The sequence below is a fragment of the Peromyscus eremicus genome, chromosome 17 (assembly GCF_949786415.1).
Source record: "Peromyscus eremicus chromosome 17, PerEre_H2_v1, whole genome shotgun sequence".
Taxonomy (NCBI): Eukaryota; Metazoa; Chordata; class Mammalia; order Rodentia; family Cricetidae; genus Peromyscus; species Peromyscus eremicus.
Window position 1 is genome coordinate 41,862,841 of NC_081433.1, and position 12,328 is coordinate 41,875,168.

Below are 12,328 nucleotides of genomic sequence, written 5' to 3' on the forward strand. Positions count from 1 at the left end.
AAATACATATTCCATAGTCAGGTGGTGGTAGTGCAGATCTTTATTTCCAACACTCCAAAGCAGAGGCAAGAAGATGTCTGAGTTCAAGGCCAGCTTGATATATACAGTGAGTTCCTGGACAACTATGGCTACACAGAGAAACCCTATTTCAAAAAAACAGAAATAAACAAACAACAAAAAAAAAAGCAAAACAAGACAAGAAATTAAAATGCAAATTGTTTATCTATCACCCGGAACTCCATGTAACAGAACTGTGAGATTGATGTTAGAAGAGAATTGGAGACACAGTTGTTATTTTCAGACTGTGAGTGCTTTAATTTTATGATCATTTAAAACCTAGAGCTGCTAGGCCGGGTGGTGGTGGCGCACGCCTTTAATCCCAGCACTTGGGAGGCAGAGCCAGGCAGATCTCTGTGAGTTCGAGGCCAGCCTGGGCTACCAAGTGAGTTCCAGGGAGGCACAAAGCTACACAGAGAAACGCTGTCTCGAAAAACCAAAAAAAAAAAAAAAAAAAAAACAAAAAAACCTAGAGCTGCTAAGGAAAGCATGATTTCTAATTGTCGAACTGTTTTCTACATAAAACCTGAATTAGACCTAATCTGAAAGACGAAAACCAGATAACTAAAAGCCACATATGCAAAACATTAATGAGAGAGAAAATAGCTCAATTTTATTTAGTTCCTAATATATGCTACATACTGTGATGAGACTTAATATTGGTTATGCAAAATCTCAACTAAATAAAACCTCTGTAATGCTTATTGTCATGATTGCCACCATTCCCTGAGTGGAAAACAGTGAGAACTAAAGTGTTGAGGTGAAAATTCTTGTTTATGATACCAGAATGAGAAAGGGTGGAATGTGATTTTGTAGCAGAGAGTTTTCCTGTGTCCCACAGGTCTGCAGCCACTCAGATGAAAATGAACACACAGAGGCTTATATTAATTACGAACTGTATAGTCTACTGGTTCCACTAGCTAGATCTTACACCTTAAATTAACCATTTCTATAAATCCATACTTTGCCATGTGGCTCATGGCTTACCAGTATCTTTACATCTTGCTTCTCATGGTGGCAGCTAGCAGCGTCTCCTCTGTTCTGCCTTTCTCCTTTCTCCTCTCTAGTTAGAATGTCCCACCTAACCCTATTCTGCCTCACCATTGGCCAAACAGCTTTATTTATCAACCAGTCAAAGCAACATATTTTCACAGCATGCAAAAAGACATTCCCCCATCATTATTTCAGCCTAGGAAGTCTAAGTTCAAACTTTTTATTCTTAACCATAAAACTGAGCTAGTTATCCCTTAAAGGTTTCAGAATGTGGAAATGGATTGAATTTTTGGCAGACCACATTTCTCTGGAATGAAGACCACCACTGGAGCAAATAGCCCTGCTGGGTTAAGAAGATTATACCTAGGAAATGGGAAGATTCCTAGTGAAGCCATGTACTCCAAAGGTAAGCTTTAGGGTAGAGTCATATATGTATTTATTGGACTGCCTTTGAGAATCTTTTCAAGCAAATATTTAACGTATGTTCGGTGATTTGCAAAGAATTATTTGCAGTAGCTCTTTGCAGTATATTGAATTCTTTCAAAGTACCATGTGGTTTGTATTACTGAATGAAAATTATGATTACACTTTGTATATTCAACTGTGTAGTGAGGTGTTTTTAATCTTGATTTTCTGTTGGAGCAAAAACCTTACATCTTCATTTATAATGCTCATAAAGTCACGAGGCAGTAGTCAGGAGAAAAGGGAATGACAAAGTTATCTTCATGTATGTTTCCACAAAGGTCACCTGAAATAGAAATTTGTCAGGTAATTTTCCACACATACTTCTCCTCATTTCTTTTTCTTTTTGAAAAATAGTTAATGTAAGATTACATCCCTAATCATAGTAGGTAATATTGTCATAAGACAGCTTTTTGGAACCACTGAAGAACTCTGATTGTCAGAGTAATAGAGAAGGTCTATACATGAATTATTCAAAGGATTGTATAATCAGTACAGCATTCAAATTAAACCCCAGAATGTGCAAATTAGGCAATTATTCATAAAAAATTATTAACATTTTAATTTTTCAGAGCTCAATGTGACATTTTGCAGAGCTTCACTTAAATACAGCATGGAGCACACAATTAGGGACATAGTTTTGTACTTCATAATGGTAAATTTGTATGAGTTCTTTACAATTCTACAAATGATATTGTGGGGAGGAGGGATAAGTAAAATCACTGATGTTCCTGCAAATATGAGCCTGTGTCTGATCAGTCAAATGTGTCAGTGATAATCAGCCAGATTATCTTGCAAGCTAAACTCAGTCACTTCCAAGTTTCTTTAATGCTGTTTCAATTCTTTTCCCTCATAGAGGTAGAAAATCTACAAGATACTACTCCACCTTCCATGCATATAATGTACAAGCACTGCATTTTGCATATAGTGGACATTCAAGTGAAATGAATGATTGATTGTAAATATCACTATTCATAGCATGCAGATGATAGGAGGGCTGTAATTCCTTCTAAAATCTCAGGGGAATTTTTTTTCCTTTAGTTTGCACCATCTAGAGATGACTTACTTTCCACAGGTAATATCTACTTTCTCCATCTCCTCTCTCTCTGGGAACTTCTCTGTGGTCCCATTTCCCCTTCCTTCTACCTTTGGAACATTTTCCACTTTAGATAATCAATGTGATTATATTGAGCCGACTCATGTAGCAAAGGGTAATCTCCTCATTTCAACTTTATTAAGTAAGTCCCATGGAATACCACTTGCCATAAAATCTAGGTAATGTTGTATCTGCAAGATTGTCATTTGGCTTTTTACAAATTTTAAGAAGTGGGAGCTTTAGTGTAATTTTAATAGGTAATATGGGCAGTAAAGAATGTTGCAGAGAAGTTAAACAATAGATTCTCTTTTCTCTTTTAATTTTTACAAGATGCTACATTAATCTAATTAGCAACTTTTCCAAAATATGAAGTAGAGTAAGTTAAATATAAGAACTAAGATGAGTTGCATACAGCTGGGAGGCATGAGTGGAAAGAGCTAATAAACACGAAAAGGGATGTCTGGCAAAATGGACTCTACCGGTGCTCTGCAAACAAAACTTAAAACAACACAAAAAAAAAACCTTATAATTAGACACAAGTGAAAATAAAGAACAAGTCAGAACAAAAATATTAAGAACAAGAAAAACAAAGGAATATTTAATCTGCTCTGATGATAGAGAATCTTATTGACTGTGTCTTCTTTTATTTTTGTTGTTTGTTTGTTTGTTTGCTTGTTTTTTTTGTTTCCTTTGTGGAAGACTTTTATAAAATGTCATTTCAGTGCAACATCCAACTTCCAGATGCAGTTGTTAAGACTCTATTATGCCAGAGGTGGTGGTTGGGGCATGATGGATGTGCAGACTGCCCATCCTTATGTTCTGGGATAAGGCTGGTGGGCAAGATCTTCTCTCTAGGTAGCACTATACTCACCTGGAACATCATAGGCTTTTTTCTTTTCTTTCTTTCTTTTTTTTTTTTTTAGGTTGATCTGATCCCTTGGGTCCCAAGGAAGAATGCTCTTTACTTTGTTGCTCAGCACATCTTGTCTAAGTTGCACACGGTGCAGTGCCATGGCATTGTAGTAACTAACAGATCTCTCCAGTGGATCATCACACCAATCACAGACACCATGGACTTAGCCGTCATCTGCAGAACTTCTCAGACACCACAAATGTGCATCCTTTGCCTCCACTCTCTGCTTTGGAACACCCTAGAAGACCCTTCACATTGGTATCACTCCTGGGGTTTTGCAATGTAGAGACTCCATTTGGGCATGGCACACATCCTCTTATGGCAATCTTTTCCCCATACAACTCTATGCTGCCCTCAAGGAAAACAAACGTCTTCCAGAGGAGTCGTTCTCTGATCCACCCATCCTTATCACCAAGAACATTCTGTGTCCTGGTGGCTAAGATTTCTGTTTAGGACATTGTAATTTGGACTTCAGCTCCACAATAGCCATCTTCAAGAGTACAAATTTCCTTTAGGCAGAGCACAGCCTCAAGATACCCTTGCAGATTTGTGAAAAGACAAAGTTTGTTGCTGATGGCATGTTCAAAGCTGGGCTGAATGGATTTCTAGCTCTGGCTTAACTTCTTGAAGGAACTTACATAAGTGTTGATGATATCATTAATTTTCATATAATATGAAAAGATAATTATATTTCATTTTCTTCTAAAGATTTAACTTGGCAGTGGGAAAGATTTCTCTGCTGAAATGCAAGATTAAAATAATTAAAGCAGCCCATAAAACTTAACGATTTTTGAAAGATCTTTTTTTGCGAGTATGTAATTTAAACTATAATTTTCTTTTAAAAGTCATTATCACCATAACTAATCTAAACTGTCTGATAACATTGAACAGTGGGCAAGTTATATTTTGGAAAACTTAAAACTAAAAGTAAAACAAAATTATATTTCAGATACAACCAAAATACATACTGCCCATAAAAAAAATTATACACTTAAAAAACTATTTCACATAAATAATAATGCCTCTTTTGTTTCATTGCTTTATATATTTCTTTATCCACCATACCAACCTAGGAAAAAAATTAATGTATGTAAGAGGTTATTTGATGCAAATAAAATAATGTTTATTTTTAAGTAGAAATGAGAATTAATTGCCAATATACCTCATTCTTAAAAAACCATAAACAAGCTAGCTTGTCTGCCTCAGTTTCCATTTGAGTAAAATTTCTCATAAAAGCTTGGCTTTTTTGTTTGTTTGTTTGAGCTGGAAAGATGGCTGAGGATTTAAGAATACTTCCTGCTCTTCCAGAGATTCCGAGTTTGTTTTCCATATACATGGAAGCCCAAAAGAGTTCTGTAGCTCCAATTCTAGGGACTCACATACCCTCTTCTGATGTTTGTAGACCCCAGGCACACCCATGGTGTACATACATACATACATACATACATACATACATACAGGCACAACACTGATACACACAAAATAAAAATAAGTAAATATTTGAAAAATTATTTTTGAAGTAATATATTGTCATTTATGTGAACTAAAATCACAAAAGTACTTTTAGATATCCTAATTGTACAACTGCAAAATATACCATGTCTTCCTAATATAACCCAAGGAGGATGAAATATTATAAGAAGACTTTTGTTTTCAATCAATACAACCATACTATCCCAGTATTAATCTATGATTTGCCATTTACTAAATAAAAGAACTTGAATAACTCTTGAAAATTTTTGAACTTAATGTGTAAAATGAACATATTCTTAGATGGTTTACAGTTTTGTGAAAGGTTAGTGAAATCTGTTAGAAGCAATAAAACACCTTATACAAGGCAAGAATTTCATATTCATTACTTTTTAGTCTGTTACTGTATTAAATTTATGAAACTAATATATTTTTCTAGTAGTTTTCAATCTCATAGTTCAAGCAAATTAAATGATATAAAAATAAATGAAAGCAAAACATGGTAAACCAAAGAGTTTTGTGTGTTGTTTTCTAATATGTGATTTCTTAAATTTCTCTGTCTCCTTTGCTTAATTTTTGATATTTTTTCTTCAGAAAATGAAAATGGTTTGGAATGTGAGAGTAAACATTTTCTGTTTTATCTGAGGACTTTGGAGAGAGTGACCAAGGGAAAGCTGGTTTTCTCCTCTTGGTTTGTCCTAGGAATCATCAAAAAGAAGTACAGGGAGAAAAGGGGAGTTGTTAAATAATAAAGACTACCATATTATTTATATTTGTTGCCTTTATAATGGGTTTACAGATACAGATCGTCCATGGAATAATGTTCCACTTAATATAAGGCTTTATTTATAAATCCTATACACATAGACCCACTGACCCTGGCAAACCTAGTATTTGCTTCACCCTCATGAAATGGAGATGCTATGGTAATTCACAGAAATGCTGTTTTCTAAAGAGCTTCTCTAAACTCTCTCTGACCAACTTGACATTTCCTTGCACTTTGTAAAGGAAGCATCTATTGGATGCATCTCACTTTCCTTTTAAAATCACTATGAGTCTCATCCATGTCTAACTACCACAGTCTAGTCATTAAATGTTTCCTTGTTCATAAACATGTTATAAACTCTTAATATAGAACAGCAAATAATACTCTCCATTTTGGAAATTCTGTATTCATAAGGAAACATGGCCTAGATATGAGTAGATAAAAAAAGAACTCCTAGCAGGCCTTTTATGAAATATCTATGCAGCAAATTTGATGAAATAACTCAATATTCCATATTAATCACAAGTTAACCTGTGACAGAGAAGTCTGTACACAGCCTGCTCAATCAGTGCACCTGGCTTCCCTAAGAATAGCCTGTCTGCTCAGAAGGAGTTATAAACTAGGTCAGTTGGGAGGGGCACTTAGAGACACAGTGGCCACCACACAGCTAGGCCTGCTGTCAGGCAGAGACATCTGTGGGTCTCTGTGAAAACTCTGGAAAATTCAATGTGATTTTTGCACCAAACCGTCAAACAAATAGTCTGTGTGCATTTGCATTGTCGCTGAAGGAAGTTCACTATGAGTGGCACAGTTGTCAATAGGCAGTTCTCTATGTGCAAAATAGAGAGGACCATGTCTTATTTTATAAATAAAAAGAACAAGGTCTCCTAAGACTAGGATGATACAAAAACTTTGAGGCATTTGTGTTTTCCAAGAAAGATTGAGCCAAAGCAAAATTATGACTGACAGAATAGTGACTCTGAATCTCAAAAGGAAAATTATATAGAGACGAAATTATCATGTATTATAAAATGATCCTTAGATATATTAGTATTGAATTATCCTGTGTCTGGTTTAGAACAGTTATCTATGGGTTTGAAATTACCATCTTCGAAGAAAATCCTTCGATTTGGGGGATGTTGCTTTAAAAAATCTGATATACAAATGGAAATTGTGACAATGTCACAATGGTTAGCAACTGATAAAGGATAGTATGGCTTTTAAAGTTCTGATTTAAAAATAACATATGACATGCATAAATTAGGCCCATTTTGATTGAGGTGGGGAATTGAAATATAAAAATGTCAAATGGAAAAATATATATTGTATAAATTAATTAACCTGATGTAGTTTGCTATGTAGGGTATACAATTAATATCAAATTAAATATTCCCCTTCTTCAACTGACATGAGAAAGGTGATCAGGAGATCTCAGGCAAGACTGAAGAACACCATAGTTCTGTGATTATCTCACAGAAGCCCTTGCCAAGAAAATCTAAGTTGGCAAAGAACATATTCTTTGAACAATTGACAGTCAGATAAATGCTTACTAGATGGCTAAATATACATCATTTGTAGTCTGTTAGGAACGAGAATTCATGACCAGGCAGAAGTCACTGCTCCATTCTGAGATAGGTATGACATTTCCTCATGAATATGTGAATCCTCAATGAATCACCATCATGGTAGTTTTCAGATGGTTATTGGAAGAATATTTGTTCATTAAAAAGAAGAAACTAATTTCTTTTCTTTTTTAATTTTCAGAGATGGGAACAGCAGCAGATGACATTAAATATTTGGCTGTGAGGGGTGTATTAAAGATAGGGTTACTCGCAAAGCAGGCTTTAAAGAGTATATTAGTGAGTATATTAAGGAAATTTCTTTGTATTGATGCCAGTGTAGAGGAAAGGATGAGAGGCATAGATTCTATGTCAATATTTGCCTTATCTTTGATCAAATTCACAAGAGCTCATTACTGGGCTCACAGGATTGAGTGATCATGTCCTTACCTTGACAAATACTTAGTTGTTGGTTTTCTCAGGAGAAGGGTGACTATAAATGCAGTCTTTCTCCACTATTAAGACAATCCCTGAAGAATTGTCAATGCTCAAAGAATCTTGACAGGACATCTTCACTGTTAAGAAACTGCGTAGGCATTGCTATGTTACTATATTTCTACTCAGAGTTTCAAATCAACTGGTCAGGGAACAGATCGTCTGGCTTCTGATGGTACTCATTTCCTTGGGCAAATATTTAAAGAGAAAGTTAAGCAAGGTAATATCCATCACCTTCAACTTATTTACCTCTGTCAGCCTCACTGATTCACTAGGGGATGGGTCCCAGATACTCAGACATATGATGACTAATAAGCAATCCTTTCATTGACCAGTTCTGGGACTGCTGTCACTCATGATGCAAGGTATACAAGTGAGTGACAAAAGTTGTTCAAATAGTCTATCTAGGTGCCATTCATTTTTTTCTGCTAACTCTCAATTTCCCATAAGATTATGACTCATTTTCTACCATTCGACTCCCAGACACAAGTGGAAAAAAGCAGACAGGGCATTATTGTTTAATTGAATGTCTAGCATGTTCCATGGATGAAGTTTGTCTCTTTGACGATGGATGCTTCTTACCACTGAAAGTTCAAATTTGTGTAAATGTCACAGGGATTTCTGAGATATGACAAAACAGAAAACACAAAAACAAAATCAAAAAGAGTGTTTTTCTTGTTTCTTTTGTGTTTCCCCAACCTAGGTATTCTTAGCTAGAACATAAAACCATAAGTAATTCACTACTTCAAAGTACATATTGAATCTAGACTATGGTCCAACATCCTTTGTTAAAAGGTACTCTAATCCAGTACAAGGTTTTGGAATAAGTTTGCCTACATGGTAAATATTTGGTAAGCTCCTATTTAGTGTCATAAGTTATGCCTCCAAGTCAGACAATTTGTTGTCATCCCCTCCAGCTCAATTGTGTATCTCCACATAGAGGGTAAATTAATAGTTCTTCTTGAATGGAAAGAACACAGTGGGACCAATTTTCCACTAAAGAACTGTATGGTCTCTGTATTTGTCTAAATTGTGTTAAATTACATGAGATAGTAAACTTAAGAAGGTATCAAAATATTCCTTCTTTGAGGAAGAAGAGGTTCATGACACTCCTAATAAGTAAATAGAATTCCAATTCACAGATTTATGAAACTGAAGAGTCTCCTGCTCCAGGTTCTGTATGCCGTAAATAATTACTTCCTGAGAGGAAGAAGACTCCTTGTTGGAGCTGCCTAGAAATTGTACAGGGTATTCTACAGATGTGGTTTCTAACACTCTGAATCATCCAAACTACTGTCAATAATTCAAATAACTATATTGTATCACTAATCTAACCTTGGGTGGAATCTTTTTCTTTTTTGTTCTTCTTATATTGGTACCCTACCTGGTATTAATTTATTTAAAACTCCTCAGGAATAATCCTACAAGAGGAGGAAAGGTTTGTGTTGATTCATGGTGTCAGGGGTTTGATCCCATGGTTAGTTGACTACATTACTTTAAACAACTGGGGAAGAAAAAGATGATGTTTGGGAATATGTTGTAGAGCAAATCTGCTTACTTCATGGTGGTCAGGATAGAGGAAAACTAAAAAGGTGAGAGAGGAAACTAGAGAGGGATGTCCCATTATATTCTTTAAGCAAATAAGTCAGGAGACTTTTGTCAGCAAACTAGTCCAAAATCCAAAATATTCTACCACTTCAAAACAACATCATCATCTGATTAACAAGCATTCAACATGTGTGTCTTTAGGGGGCCATTTTGAATCCACACTATAAAAGAGAAATTAAGTTAAAGCAGAACGTCCACCTTGGTCTATGCTATTGAATAGATGAACATTCATTCTTGGTGTGTAAAACATGCATTAAATTTGAATATTTCCCATCTCTGTTGTCAGGTGTGTTACTAAACAATGTGCTTGTGGTGTCAGAGCAGTTATGGAATGTTCAAAGATTGTTGGTGATTGACTGATGTCAGTGAGTGATCTGCTTTTACCTAATTAGTCAATTAGTGATTTTCCATACTGGAGATCCTTTCCAGAACATGAAGATATGATACAAAGGTTTTCACACATCTTAGTTCACTCTCATTCCATATCCACCCTTATCCTTGGTTTTATTCTTCAGAGTTTCTTGAAAAAAAACAAACAAACAAAAAATAAAATTCCCTATGTATTTATACAAATAAAAGATTTCATAGAGTTTGGCACAAACCTATGGGGAGAAGAGCAACTCAGATCACTAGTTTCTGAATCAACTAAATAACTTAGTTGCTAAATCTACTAAGATTAGAGTGGTCTTAATAAACAAACAAACAAACAAACAAACAACAAAACCCAGAACCAGATATTGAGGTGAAAGCTGAAAGATTAGAGAAACAGAACAAGCCAGCCACGTTCTTACCTCTATGAAATCTTCAGCTTCAAGAGAGTGTGTACCTGTTTCCTCACGCCTTATATACTTTTCAGTGTCCTGCCATATTACTTCCTGAGATTAAAGACATGTGTCCTTCCCAAGCAAAAACTTGAGATTTCAAGTGCTGAGATTAAAGGCATGTGCCACCATGCCTGGCTCTGTTCCCAGTGTGGCCTTGAATTCACATAGATCTGGATGGGTCTCTGCCTCCTGAATGCTAGGATTAAAGGCATGTCCTGCCACTGCATGACCTCTATGTTTAATATAGTGGCTGGCTCTGTCCCCCGATCCCCAAGCGAGTTTATTAGGGTACACAATATATAATCACAATCCTGCTTTATTGTAAAACTGGTAAGACTTCCATCAATCTGAAATAGTTCAGAAAGACAATTTGTAATGTGGCCAAAGCTGAAGGCTATCTAAAACTAACAAAGATTCTCAAAGATGAAGATAGTACATTGTCAACTACATTATGTCAACTAAAGAGACTATCAAATGAATACAATGGCCAGAAGTAGGTGTGAGTGTTTCAAGAAATGAAATAATTTGTTCTCTATTTAAAGTGGGAGACATAAGAGCAGAATTGGAGATTAGCATAGATGAAAGAGACTGAAGAACAACAGAAACTAGAGATTTTCCAGAATAAGTAAATCCTTAAACAGAAGGATTATTTAGAGCAGTAGAAGACAGTATGGGAAGTAGCTTTTCTTTTGCAACAGAGAACCATGTGTTTTTATTTTATTTTTTTGGTTTTTTTTTTTTTTTTTTTTTTTTTTAGTTTTTCGAGACAGGGTTTCTCTGTGTAGCTTTGCGCCTTTCCTGGAACTCACTTTGGAGACCAGGCTGGCCTTGAACTCACAGACATCCGCCTGCCTCTGCCTCCCAAGTGCTGGGATTAAAGGTGTGCACCACCACTGCCCGGCGGACCATGTGTTTTGTAATCAGACATTTGTAAATTGAAGCACTTTCCACTTTCTGACTCTTTGGCTCAAGGAACATAAAGATAGGTTGCAATTAAGAAAGGTAGAATTTAGGATTGTGAGAAGACAGGAGAGTATCTTAGAACCAACACTATGGAGAAACAAGATCAAGGACTCAGTTGAGGCTGCTGAGATATGAATATTCAGTGGAACTAATTATCAGATGGTGTGATTATTTCCTACAGTGTGTGCATCTGGGGATAAAATTGAGAAGGATGATGAGATTGAGAGCACACTGAAAAGAAGAAAAGAAGTTTAGACCAAAGCCAAGGTAAAGATTAATTTGTTTAATAATGAATTTATATGTATATACAATAATTACATGAGTTATTTGGATTTAAAATTGTTACTTTTGTTTTGAACATTTTTAACAAAATCATAGACCCTCTACATGATGAATCATTTTCCTTATTGTGGAACTAGTTTGAGTTCATATAATCTAAAGTAAGATGAATATCACAGAGATAAGAGAGAGCCTGATATCCTGTATTTAGCCACACGAACTGCCAATAATCCAACTGCTCTTTGTCCTTGCATGCAGAACTTTGAATATTAAAAGAGGACTGAGTGAACATTGAGTATCTTCAATAGGTGGAGTGTCTATTACTTTTGATTTACCTACTGCAATGAGAATAGTTACATATTTCTGCTTTTGGTTTATATATACAATGGCATGGTGGTCTATTGATTATAGAGGAAATAATAAATAAAATTTTCTTTTGCGTGCTACACATGTATGTAGGCCTGGTTCATAAATGTGAAAGTATAATGGATTTTATATATATATATATATATATATATATATATATATATATATATGCATGTGAATAGGAAGTATAACATTTTTCCCACCATTTGGTAAATAATACATATCACAATGTAAAGTATTAGCATGAAAGGCATACTTAGGACAATATTTTACATATGTCAAGATGAAATCAGATTTATATAGTAGAAAAAAATGTAATAAGTTGACAAAGAATCTGTATGAATAAATCTTATGATTATTTTATGCTGGGGCATGTCTTTCTGTATGCTGTGAATATATGTTGTTCCAATTGGTCAATAAATAAGCTTCTTTGGCCTATGGGAAGGCAGCATAGAGGCAGGTGAGAAATTCAAGGAG